A 14,655-nucleotide genomic window follows, 5' to 3' on the forward strand; every position below is an offset into this window, starting at 1 on the left:
CAAAACCGTTCTTTCCGTGTAGGAAGGATATCCTCTTGTCCTTCAAAATCAATTTTTTTACTAATTTTGCTAAAAAATGTCTTGTAAGTAAAAAATCTATCGATATACACATTGATATGTGTGATATGTTCTATTAATATACATATATTAATACATAGCGAAGTATTGTCTTTTGGGTAGAAGCACTATATATATTTTAGTGTTCGATGTATATTTCCATCTTCAATTCTTAAATATAACTTGCACAAATTCTGAATTTACCTCGAGAGAATTCAATTTTAAAATAAACATTGTAAATTTGATACTTCGTCCCTAGAAAGTAAATTAAATTAGTAAATCATACATATCGCTTATTTGATAGAAAAGTGAGTCATCTTAAAATTAGTAACTTCTCGGACATTTATAAATCCTAAATATTGAAACAATGTTTTAAGGAACCTTTTAAGAAACAATGACATAATTCCAACTAATTTTTCTATTTCAGCAATATTCTTTCGACAATATTCTTTCACGGTAGGTATCTAAATCTCAAAAAATATCTCTTCTATAAATCTTGAAAATCAAATCTTGAAAAAGGACTGCTGTTTTCTAATGATAAATTGAGAGAATTACAAATGGTATCGTTTTTCCAATGAAACTATACGTCTTTTGAATTAATTTTCTCTCATTATTTCAAAAATACTAATTTTTTAGATAAAATTGTATCTTGTATCACTTTTTATCGCAAACAAGCGATATATTATAATTCCCAAAAAAATAGATCCATCAGTATTTGTTCAAAATAGAAAAGAAACCATTCAAAACTCGAAGCGGCTTTTATATTCTCGAGAAGAATATCAAAGAGAACGTAAAATACGAGAATTACAAGAGGCAACAGCGATAGCCGCGCATGCAAGTGCGTTCTGTTTAAGCTCGAAATGGAACAACGCGGTAACAAAAGGGGAACTCGCACAATGTGCGTCTGGGTTTGCCCGGGAAGGAAGGAAGGAAGGAAGGAAGGCTCTCGCATAGCCGTACGAATACGTATGTTCGCGATGTGTTCGCTGCAATTCGCAATTTCTATGAGTGCGGGACGAAGGTGAACATACCTCGCCAGCACCGAAGCGAACCAGGGCTTAATTTTGCTCCAAGCATCATGCTTGTTCGAGCGTCACGTCGCGTCGCGTCGCGTCGCGTTGCGTTGCATCGCGCGGCACCAGGCCGCACCGAGCAGCCGAGCTCGTGCTATGCTGGCGACTAGTTTGTACGGGACAGTTGAATCGCTCCAAGGGATTCTCCATCTTTTGTCTTAGCACAATGGCGGCCACGGCACAAAAGTGACTAAGTGCCCATAATACTCGCTATTATATGCCCTCTTATTCTCGCGCACCTTTTCTGTTTCTCTCACCTGATCCCCGCGGGCCCGTCTTTCACCTTCCTATCCCTCTTTCACCATCCCTCTTTGGAATTGCTGTATGTGCAGACTACTTGGCACACCTTCGACCAACCTAATGCGAGAGACGATATATAATACGAATTTGTGGTGTGGTGAACGCAACGCGTTGTGTTGTGCCGGAAATAACGTTGCCGCGCCGGTATTGGTTGAGGTGTACACGCGCTCCGTTCGCGTGATATCGCGCGATACATCTCGCCCCTGTGCTATCGAACTCCACTGGCAGAAATCATTAATTTACTCTACCGACCCCTCTTAATACTACATCTGGCTTATACGAATTGCTTACAACACCTATCAACCGACCTTGAAACTTTGGAAGGCAGCGTTGTACGCTTGTGATCCGGTGCACATTTATAAACTGATTAACTCTTTATTTGCAATCATATTTTTACTTCCTCTCTGTCTGTAATCTGGGTCTTAAATATTAAAAATTTTATTTAATAAAAATTGAAATTCGAGCAAAAATGAGAAAAAAAAGTGGAAATTTGTTTCAAACTGTATAATTTAACAATAAGAGAACCAGAGACTCTTCTTTAATTCAAAGAAATTTGAGAGTGAAATTTCACTTTTTTACAAAAAAAAACATACTTGAATTACAGTCGGAGAGTTAAGTGTTCGATTGCCGCTTTCTTCTTGAGAGCAGGAAGATGCTCTCTCTCTCTCTCTTTCTCTCTCTTTCTCGATGTTACCGTCGATTTATTATTTTAATTCACTTTAAGTTCTATAATTTGTAACAAAAATTGGGACACATTAAAATAATTTTATTTATAATTTTAGTTGTATTTCGAAAGCATTCGAAAAATCTGTTTGCATATACAGAGTGGAGCATTAAAAACTATTATCCTTTAAAAATTATGCGTCAAATCAAAAATATATTTAGACAAAAGTTGTATGATTTCAAAGGAGTAAATGATAAAATCAATTTAAAAAAATCGATTTTTCAAGGTCACATGGAGATCGCCTCCACTTTTTTAAATATGTAATGTGATTTTTTTTTTACATAATGATTTCCTTAACTATTCTACATACAAAAATGTTAAGGTAGAAATAATATTGAAAAATTAATAGCTGACGAGATATATTATACAGTATTCTTGCATATTTTGATATAAAATATAAAATATCTCGTAAACTATTAATTTTTTGATGAATATACTTTAATATTTTTATATACAGCATGATGAGATGATTAATTGGTGTAAAAAACACATAGTTGCTTTTCGAAAATATGTAATTATATGTATAATTTTAAATGCTCCAATGTGTATATACACATATGCATAGGATGACCATTAAAATTGTATTGCATGAAAGATATTTTTCCTCTTCCGTTTTGATGATTAATTCGATGTTGACACTCGTAAACTGATATACGCTCAAATGAAATTAACGAGTTTCAAATGCCGGTTCCTAATCAGAAAAACAATCATTGAAATGGAAGAGGTAAATAAAGAAATTTACTTTTAACACAATTCTAATAATTATCCTGTATGATAATATATATATATATATTATTCATGTATATATTATAATATGTATATATAATAACTCGTTAAATTATTAGTTACATTCTATGCCGAATTGTAAATTTATAATGGATTTTAACAAACGTGCGATAATAGTCATTAAATCAATTAGGTAAATAGGCAAAGTATGTTTTCCCATGAATATCATTAGAATTAACCACTGATATTTCAGAGATAATTATCAGCGATAGGAAAACTATTTTAATGTTCAAAATTTAGTGCGATTACCATGAGAATTAATTGGTGATTTGTGAAAATTGAAAGAACACGGCAAATGGTTGAATTTTTATCAGCGTTTAACACGTTTTTTTATGGACTACAATCAGTTCGTGTTGGGAAAACGTATGAGTGGCAATGAGAGCATCGGCGATCCAGTGACTATTCTCGTGATATTAATAGGTCGCCGTTTCTCGTTGAGCCGGGGACGGGTGCACGTTTAGTTAGCACCAGCGATGGCAATTTGTAAGGGCGTCGGTGGTTTTCACGACGGCACAGCGGACGCGCGCACCAGTGCAAAATTGATATAACCGGGTGCTCGAACATACCATGATGTATAGGTAACATTTGGAGACTCGGAACCACGTGACACGCTGTAGGGTACCACGCGCTTTCGGAAAAATTAAAAATGTTGTTGAATCGATACTGAATCGCACATGACGGTCCACAAAATAGATACCGAATATTTCGGCAAAGGTCAGTCGGTCGATTCGTTCTTTCTTATTACATATGTAACATGTATTCGCTTTTATCGAGAATGACCCAATCAGTCCTCATTCAATATTTTTGCTTCTACTTTTATTTGAGCACAAAAATATCAGTACTACATTAACCGCGATAAAGAATTCAAATCTATTGAATTAATGTACACATAAATATGTAAGAATTTCTCGTTTATTTTTTATGGTATTAAAGAATTCTGTAAAATTCAATTACTCTTTAAATCTAAATCAGTGGATAATCACTGACATCAATTCTAATAAATATGCCAGTGGTAATCAGTGAATGAAACGTGAAGTCTCTCTAACCTAGTTAATCTTTATTATTTAATCTAACTAACCTTGTTTTAATGTATAAATTCAATGTACATGATATTGGAAGATTGAAATTAACGAATATCGGTATTTTATTATAATACTATTAAATAATGCTCAAATTTCCTTTCCAGTGCCAAGTATGTCACTAATTTTAAATGTGTGTTAAGTATTGCCACTGATTATTTGATTCACACAGTAATTTATCCACTAATTCAAATTTGGAGAATATATATTGTCGTAAATGACAATTATTTTTAAAAACGTAGTCCAACAAATTTTTAAGAAGATCTAATTTGAATTTGTTATTTTGTATTTATGATATCATTTAGATCATTCAGAATATTAATTAAAGCATTAGATTCTCACTCAATTAGGAGTGACTATTGAAAAGTGCGAGGTAACATAGTAGTGTTTTTACTGAGTGAGTAGTAGATACAATAATGTATCTCGGGAAAGTTGCCGGCTGTTAGCGCAGAGTTCGCCAGTGCATTGATGTAAACATAGACTTTAATATGTATGAGGAGTCTAAATGTATGCTATCCTTTATTGACTATGATATAGAATAGCCAACTGTACGAAACTTCGGATAGCCATCAGATGCAAGCTAAGGAATAAAAAGCAATAAGATAATATAAAGAAAAAAATACTTAACCGATTTTTAATTAACCCAGATATGCACATAAAGCACTGAGCAGTGAGAAAGTTTTGTTATGAGAAATTTAAATATTGAATATATAAAATTAAAACATGCATATACTATTTAAGAAATTTCGCGAAAATTAAACGATCTACATTTGTAGGTAATGCAAAATTGATATTTTCCTTGATATGAATATTCTTAATAATAGCTTTTAAGAAATATCTTAAAAGCATTATATGGGAATATTTATATTAAAGGAAATATCAATTTTGCATCATCTACATATTCAGATCGTTTAATTTTCGCGAAATTTGTTAAGTAGTATAATTATACAAACTACATATAATGAAAATAAATGCGTTTGAAAATATTCTAAATCGAAATAGGATTAATGAACGTTTCGAGAATAACATTGAGGATAAATTGCGCTTTCCACGCCGCTTCTTTCGACGTCGGATATTCGTGCTACACCTCACGATCAAGTTCCTTTCTCTTCTTCTCCCTTCGTATTATTTTGCCGTACTACTTTTTAACGATTTCAATTGAAATATATTCTTAGCCCGTGCCATCGAAGTTCGGTCGACTCGTGACTGCAGCTAACCGCGTTACAGCTCACCCCGTTCAATCGCTCTTGTTCTTTTTAAAATCCAGCCGCCGACTGTTTTTTTCCCCAACCGTGCTTAGCTTCTACGTCACGTCACTTAACTTCCGGGGACGAGCCGTTGAATTATCCTTCGGTACGTGCTCGCTCCGATTAAATCTCAATACCGATCGTAACCAACGTCTGTGTTTTCTTTACATATGATAAATTTATTTACTTTCAAAATCTTGTACTATCTATACACAGTAAAAAAATTTGTGTATTTGTGTCGGAAATGATCCACTCACGTTTGTGTTAACAGTTTGTGTTGAATTTTTTAACATATTCGAGTGTTAATTTAATATAATGTGATTATGTTATTTAAAGATTTTTTGTGAAATTGATATTCAATGTTTCTTAGTGTAAAATGACACAATTTATGAGTAAGTGAACAAGTAACAAAAATAATGTTTTAAATTTTAAGATAAATGAATGAAATATGTATTAATTTAACGTATCATAAATGTTAATTTTCTGAAAAAAAAATATGTTCCCACGGTTTGTTTACAAGCTGTGTCGATGTTATCTTTCTTCATTTATTCTTTTACGTAATATTTGCGTTACCTTCTAACACATTCATCTTGTGTAAAATTAATTCAAAAATTTGAGTGGACCGTTTGGGACATGCGATTTATGTTAAATTCAATATATTTTTTCCAACTGTGTATTAATCTTCTCATACATGACAGAATTTTTATTTTAATTAGTTATAAAAGCTCAGTTTAAAACATGAAATAAATATTTTATCAGGAATTAACGAGAATACAATTACAAACAAATTTAATTCTTTAGAAAAGTATTTTGTCAGGAATTAACGAGAATACAATTGTAAACAAATTTAATTCTTTAGGAAATTTTTAATTTTCTTTTTTCAAATAGCAGAAATTCTTTTGCGAAGCAATACATCTCTAATCTTCGAAATCGAGTTTTGATTTTACAATTATTGGATTTCCGACTCTATTTTCTTCTATTTGTATCTATTCATTTCACCCTAGAGAGAGTTAAAAAAGCGAAAGGGTCAAGGCATTGTTCGAACCATCTCATCGTTAATTTGCAGTTCACTACAAGACTTTTATTTAAACTGAAGAGGTTAAATATTTCCTCTGATGCGAACTCAGCCGGCACAAACCGTGTACCCAGAGAGAATAATTAAATTCCTGCTCTGCAATCAATTTTTTGTGGATGTAGAATGAAAGGAGCGTTACCAAGGCAGCGATGTCTGAAAGTCGGGCCATTAGATTGCGAGTTTTGTCTACGCCATACAACATAAACATATTAAATGAACTAGTATATACCAGAATAAATGGGATATTGCTGATAAAAACGACAAACATAAATTATGGAAACCTTTCTCGACGATTAATCCTGCTGGAATTAGGCAATAATAATTTCACTAAAACATATATACCAGAAACAACGTTCGAATGATACTCTGAATAATTTAAAAGCTCTGTAATGAGCATATAGCTTATCGATTTCTTTTAAAGAACCGAAGTAACGTCACAGGAAGAAGTAAGGAGAAGCAAGAGGGATAGAGAGTGAAGAAACGGTAAATGCTCGATTAGAAAGCGTCCGATCAGGCCTATTAATCTTCGATCTGTCTGATACTACGGCATGAATTATGCATCGCTCCGGCAAACGCATTGATTTCTCTACCGGACAAAGAAATATTATTCGAATAATTCAACGCTAATGAGTTGAGTACGAGAGGTCCCGGGTTCGAGCCATTTTCCATGCGGAGCTTAACACTCGTTTCTCGACCACTACCGGGACCGCTATTCTCCCGATTCCATTTTTATCTTTTAATACCCGAGATGACCGGTGCAAGCCGGCGGAACGAAAAAGAATAGCACTATTAACAAATTGGAAATTTCCTTCGACTCGCGTTCTCGTGTCCCGTTTATCGCATCCGCTGATTCTGTGAGATATGTTCGAGTTAAGCCACCGCGGATTTCTCGAGCTCTTTCCCACAGCGACCACAGAAAAAATGTAAATGTATGCGCCGGACTTTAAAAGTATTACACTGTGACCACAAAATGTTTTTCAATTCTTTGTACATTGACTTTGCCATTGTGATAAAACGTTATTTAAATCTTTTCATAGTATGAAAAGGTAATAATAATTCTTTTATATATTATATGTGTGGAAAAGAATATTTCATAAAATTTTATTTAATGAAAAGTTGTTTCTTAAAAAATTACATTAAAATTTTAGAGTAGATTAAAAGATACAAAAAAATTACGTATTAACAGCATTAGTTCAGTTGAAAATAATCTTATTAAGTATTATAGTAGATTTTCCCCAAATTCCTAAAGTTTTAGTCATTTTGTGTACGATAATTAATTCTCGGATTACATTTCAAGTTGCGTTCCAAGTTACGTCGTCTAAAATCTCAAAACAAGACAGTCCCTATATAGCACAAACTTCCAAGGGACATCCTAAAATGTCTAGGAGACATCTATATGTCCTCTGAACATCCTAAGGACATTTCTTCCAGGATGTTTTTCAGATAAAGTGTGCGGTACGGGCCATGATCGATGTATTCCGCAAGTAGAGACTCGTCGCAATGTCTTCTCGAATGGACAAGTGCCTCATTGTAAAACGCCTGAGCCAAGTATAATAGGAAAAAGCGTGGTCCTGATAGGCGGAAAGTTGCCAAGAATCGGGGGCGCGACGAGGCCCGGAGGGGACCGGAATAAATCGAGAGACGAGAAAGCTTCCGCGTATCGAGTATCCTCGATAAATCGAGCCCCGTAGGGGTTTCCAGGAGATTAACGGAGAAGTTTGTCCTTGCGACGGGGTGTGCAAGACGCCGTGAGAACACTTTTCTCTAATTCGATAGGAAGTCCCGGTGCAGCGACGCGCCGACCGACTTCCGACGGGGGTGTACCTAGTAGCGGATCTTGGTCAGCCGACTCCCGATTCATCGTCGAACTGCCATCGAAGTTCGTTAACGATTATTCCGGAATTGTTCGCAGTAACGCGCTAGTTTTCAGTCGACTGGCAAAATTCACGAAGATCTTATCGAATTTAGGGTACACTCTTAACCTCGTATCGCAAAAAATCGGCGGTATGCGTTGAAATACATATAAATCTTACGTAAATTACAAGGAATATAAGTAGTACCTCGAAAAAATTGTGAGAACTCTATTTACCGATGCTTGACCCGTTTTATCGTTCCGAAAGTTATATCTCACTCTGTCAGTTGAATAACTTTGTTGCTCTCGATGATCCTTTATTTGAAATGTTAATAGCACATATGAAGAGCTTTGTACCTCCAAAAGAAAAGTACCTCAAGTTCACTTTATATATATGTTCATTTTATCTTTTGTATTTTTTATCTCGTGTTAATATTTCGAGAAAAACATTTTATACTATATAAATGTTTTTCTCGGAAAATATCTTCAATTAGTGTGTAATTCGAAATGTCATTCTCACTTCAAACCTTTTGCATTAAATTTGATAGTACTTATACGCGATACAGGATTAAGAGTGTAAAGGAAAAATTTATTGCAAATTCGTGAAAAAGAATTGTGGTTAAAAGTTAACGCAGATAAATTCGAGACGATCCCGTCGAACGAACTGTTTCGGCATTAAGTGAACAATTCGACTCGGTAAATTATTGCCAGTTTGAATTCTTTCTTCACGACGATAACAATGCGATTCGTCGTGTGTTATGCGGATGGAAATACCTGAATGGCACGCGATTTAGTACATCTTGAGGCAAAGATGCCAGCGCCGAGGCATGCACGTGTGTAGACTTTACACGGCACACGTTCCCCGTTAGATCTTAGTCTGGACGCGTTTCGTGCAGTTCCTCTCATCCAGTTTGTCCTGGGATACGAGTCTCGCGAGTGCTTACGACAACGTCGGAGTTCCCGAAACTGTGTCGCGCATACAGGCACACGTGTTGAACCTCGAAACCTCATGCAACCCTTTATTTTCAAAGTTTCTTGCATATTATCCTTTTTCCAGGTTACTATTATTTAACTCTGCTAGTTTAACCTTGTTCTTTACTGTATGATTAGGGATGGATGATTAATAATCTATTATTCAAACAATTAATCGGTTATTTTTTAGGGTCGACAGGAATGACAAACAATACAATTATCTACACTTCAATTGCACTGTATTGGAAAAGTGCAATCGATTTATAATCGCGTCTATAATATAATAAATTTTTTGAAACAAATAATCTATTATGCTCATCCTATTATGAACGATCATATTGTTTGAATCAATATGATTAAAAGATTCTAATAAGTAAAAAATAAAAACCTTTTACTGAAAAAAGATCTTACATTAACAAACAATGTCATCAAATATCAAAGAAAAAAGTTTTAAAATAAAATATTAAGAAAATAAATTACATTTTGAGTCAAATAGACTCAAACCAGCAGGATTAAATCATCGCTTGATATGTTATTGTATAAATTATTGCTATTCTAATTCTGTCTGTTTCTTTAATTATTATAAATTACTACAGATTGTAATTACTAATTTTATCTTGCGTGTATACTCAGTAAGTATTAAATGCCGAAGGAATATTATTACATAGTTCTTTTCGCAATTTTTTCTTAACGTTGATTGAGTCTGTTTTTCTGGTTGAGATCTCATCTCTACTCGCATTTCCACGCCATTTTCATTTTTCATAAGTCCGCGCTTGGTAGCTGACCGCCTTGGTAATCCCGTATTTGAACTTCCGCGAGGAAGGTGCGAAACGTAATTCGCTGGCTGAGCATGAGAAAGCGGAAGAGACGCGAGGAATGGTAAACAAATGCGCGTTAGGACAAGAGATAGAGAGGGATGGAGGGAGAAACACGGGAGAATAGAGAACGACGAGTGATGAGGGAATGAGACGCGGATGAGCCGTCAGGCAGAAGGGTAAAAGGGTACTCGTGCAAAGGCCAAAACTACGTTACGAGGGGTTGAACGATACTCGGCGGATGGTGTAAACGGCACGGCTCGGAAAAAAGGAGGATGTGGAATGGCGAGAGTATGAAAGAGAAGCGGATGAAAGCGTACCATCGAGAGTGAAGAGCGGGAGGTGGGGTTTTAGGTGGACGCGATTTGTGCGAGAGGATTAGAGACCGGAAAGAGGTTGCAGGGATTGGTCGCTGTAATAAATAATATACCGAGGTAACAAAAAGCGTAAAATAAATGCGATTAAAGCCGGTTAATTTGGAAGTTTTAATAAACAACCGTGCCAACTGGGTCGGCGCTGTTAGAAGATGAGGGAAAAAAAATGCGAGAGAGGAAAGGGCAGCAGGAAGCATCTCTGCGAAGAGTGACGCTTCGCGCAGGACAAGACTGGGGGGAACAAAGAGAAGGGAAATCTAGATTGCGCGTCCTGGCGTGTCGGAGAGGACAGGAAAGGGGAAGACGGATATACAGTGGTCGTCCGCAAATCATTTGCATAATTGATTAAAGACTCGTAGTATCCAAGTGTGTTGCTCGCGTCGGTGGAACGCGCCGTATATAAGCCATTAAGGGAGCGCCGCGCAACGATACATTAGGGTCACGTCACAACGGGTCTCGTGCCCTTCTCTGCCCTGTAGCTGTATCGTGATAAGTCCAAAGATAACGCGAGCGAACGATGCGAGCGAGAATTTCGCGCGCATAATTTGCGCAAGTTCGTTAATGAACGCCCGTAAGATACATCGGCTGCGTTTCGACTGCGCTTCCACTATTACACTTGCGGAGTACCTTAGGGGTGCACGATTACCAGAATTTATGGATGGAGCGGTGAAAGTTTGCAAGACGACCGACTGCGCCTCCCCTCGTGGTCCACTCGTTCTTCCTCCATCTTTACTACATCTTTCGCTCCTTATCCTTCTCGGTCTACTGCTGGTCTATTCGACTTTTTAACACAACTTCGCGACGCTGCCTTGTTGAACTCTATTAGACTGTACTTTAAAGTACTCGACTTTCTGTCTCTTTATATTTTCATTGCATTGGAGAACGCTTCACGTTTGCAAAGACTAACTCTAGCCCGGTTGTGAAGAGACCTTTGGATCGTAAGTTTACTCACGCGCGAGCATATCATAGACGAGTAGAAACGAGGATTTCCGTTGTGTTGTATATAGACTCGGTAGAAACTCACCGCCTGACTTATCTCCATACTCTTTCGACCTCTCGCTTCTCTCGTTGGCTTTCGTTGCATTGCCATTCCACCATGTAAACTTCTCTCTCAATCTCGAATAATGTAACCAGCAAATTTTCTGGTTTAATTTACGATTTGATGTGGAAACTCTCGGGCGTAAAGAAGGACTGCGATAAACGTTGCCATTAAGTACGAAATTTATCGTTCAAAAAATTGGCTAACACCAGAGAACCATAAAGCAAAGAGAAGACATTGTCGGAGATTTTAAGTACATCGTTCACTAAATTGCTCGGCTTTTCGTGCACCGCGCACTGTGTCACAATAGCAGAGAGAGCGAGAGAGAGAGAGAGAGAGAGAGAGAGAGAGAGAGAGAGAGAGAGAGAGGAGAAGAAGGGTCGAGTGAAATTCGCAAAAACGCCCGGCGAATCGGAGAATCCGCTTATCGAGGGAACAAAGTCGCGCTTCCAGTCTTCCTCCATCCTACCTTCCTCTTGCACGCTCTTTTCTCGGTGACTAAACTGCCGGAAGGTGTACCGCTGCCATGGACCGCACTTAATTTCATAGCGGCGTGGTCCTCGGTTGTATGCAAGCTACGAGAAGGGCGGAAGAAGCTTTATTTATTTTCTCCATCCACCGGTTACTTCAAAAATATTCCTAATTACAACATTTCCTCCATGACGTACAAATTCATAATTTCCGCTACGTTTCCCAAGGAAGAGGGATGTAATCAGCGAGAATGCCTCCCGAGACATATTTGTACGGTACTATATTTGCGGCGGACTTCTGAGTCTAAATATTTTAAAACTTTAAAATTTAAAAATTCAGATACTCTCCTTATTCTCCTTCTGTCTCTTTCTTTCTCTGAAAAATTTAAAAGTAAAGAAAATGCACGTTATCGTAAAAAATGAATTTTTCTTATAAACAATTTTTACATTAAAGTAGACAATTACTGAAAGAAATAATAAAATTTTATAAATAGTTTGAAATGTGCATTTATGTTTGATTTTTTATTTATATTTCTATATGTATATAGATTGGTTCTCTCGTTTAATCCCGAAACAGAGAGGGTCTCGTCGAGCAAGATATATCTTTTGGATTCAAGATGAAGATCGTAAAAACATTTTCTAAAGAGATGACTTTCTGAAACGAATCGAGGAACTACGTCGCCAAGAAACCAGCGTTTCATGCGTAATTTAAGCGTCCGGAAAATATACATGCTTGGAAAACATTTTATTTGTATGCGAAATAGAGGATCACGCGACGAAACCTGAGAAAATGCCCATTTCAAAAGTATCGCTCCTCGAAAATTTTATGTGGCTATCGAATGCGCGAGGCGATGCGTATCATCCTTATCTATCTACCTGCTTTGAAATATCTCTTTCAAAAAAATAAAAAATATAGATCGTCTTTCCGAACTTTCATGAATATGCAGTCTTGATCGACCTTGCATGGTTTTACCGGATAGCCAGGCTCAAGAAGAAAGTACGTGCGTGTACATTGGAATATCCGACGGAAACGTGCTGGGAAATATGTATGCACGGACTTCGTCCTCTTCGTAGTGCATGCCAGATGCGCCAACTCGATAAAAAGTGCATTTTTGGTCCTCCCGAAGGACTACGACACTGTCGTCTTTGCATTTCTCGCTTATTTTCTGTGCTGTTCTCGCTGCTCGTGGCAAAAAGCCGCGGTGGATCGGCGCTATATAAATATAAGTTACAGTAAATATTCACCTTACGAATTATTCTCCATTTACTACCATTCCAATCTTCGCTTGGAAGTATACCGTATATCTCCGCAAGGATTATAAGATTATTACTGAAAAGCTTTATAATATTATAGTACGCTGATTGCAACGCAAACACAATATTACCGTTTTTAAAATTTATTGCCTTAATCTCCTTAGGGGATGCAATATCTGTAATATAAACAATTTGCAAAATTTAATAATATTTAACATTCTCAGTGAAGATCTTACATCTTCTTTCGAACAAAAATTTAAAAGACTTTCTATTTACTTTTTCAATAAACGATTTTATTTTTCCATGCTCAGAAACGATTAAACCACTTATTAATTTTGCTTCTAGATTTTTAATTTTGTGATTTCGATGCTTACTTATTTATATCGCAATCTCGCATACACTGAAAAAAATGCATGTAATTTTACATGGAAATTACATGTTCATGACTGGAAAATTACCTAAATATGATTGGAAATTTACAATTTTCAGTAAATTTTCAAGCATATTTATGTAATTTAGATAATTTTCCAGTAATATACATGTATAATAATTTCCATATAAAATTACATGCATTTTTTTCAGTGTAGGAATCGATGTTTGCATCTTTCGATTGCCGAGATCGATTGTTTGTTGAGATTAGTGATAGAATAAATGTATCTTTAGTCTGTACAAGCGCACGCAGTTGCGCAGATGCGCAACATACGCAGATCGCCTCTTGCAATTATCTTGGCCGATGGTCTACGGTATCGACCACTTGTTGACGAATTTCGTCGAGCGATCGGTGCCTTTATAAATTAACTCTGTGCGATGCGTTCACTGTTGGACCAATTAATCGGTGCTAGAGATGTTCGATACCACACGCGTGATATCGTAAATCACGCACAACATTACGTCTAATTATGCCTGCGCTTCTAATTTCACTTTGCGTGAGCAAGAAACGTGATTATAACTTGTTAATAGCGACTGATCAATTTCTCTGCAACAACTTCGTACCAATTCACAAAATTCGTAGAAGTTCATTGATTCATATCGTTTGGCAAAAAATTATAAGCGGTATTTTACAGAAATCCAATTTAATATTAACCAATTTAATACTGGAAATTATTTATTTTGCGTATATAGTATTATAAAAGCATTAAACACACAATAACGCTTTTAATATTAAAAATAATTTATGCTGTTATATTTAAAATAAAGTAATTAAATTTCTAATATTAAATTTCTATAAAAAAAATCAGCAGTTTGTCAAAAGTTTGAATTTTATATTTTTAATTATTTTGTTAATTAATATAAGTAATAAAAATTTTGTGTAATATTTTGAATCTTAAAAATCACTTTCTGCCTGCTTCCTATAAGCACATCAATTAATCATTACTAGAAGATTAAAAAACACAGAGATGCCTGTTACGTTTATTTTCATACATATAGTTTTTTTTCCTTTTAAAGATATATCGCAATAAAAAGTGGATCCTGGTCTGGTTACCGACGACAGCTCGTTTCTCGAACTTTCTCTTGCGCGAAAGGGAGCGAGCTGTTTT

Source organism: Mycetomoellerius zeteki, unplaced genomic scaffold, assembly GCF_001594055.1.
Source record: "Mycetomoellerius zeteki isolate Tzet28-1 unplaced genomic scaffold, Tzet1.0 scaffold421, whole genome shotgun sequence".
Taxonomy (NCBI): domain Eukaryota; kingdom Metazoa; phylum Arthropoda; class Insecta; order Hymenoptera; family Formicidae; genus Mycetomoellerius; species Mycetomoellerius zeteki.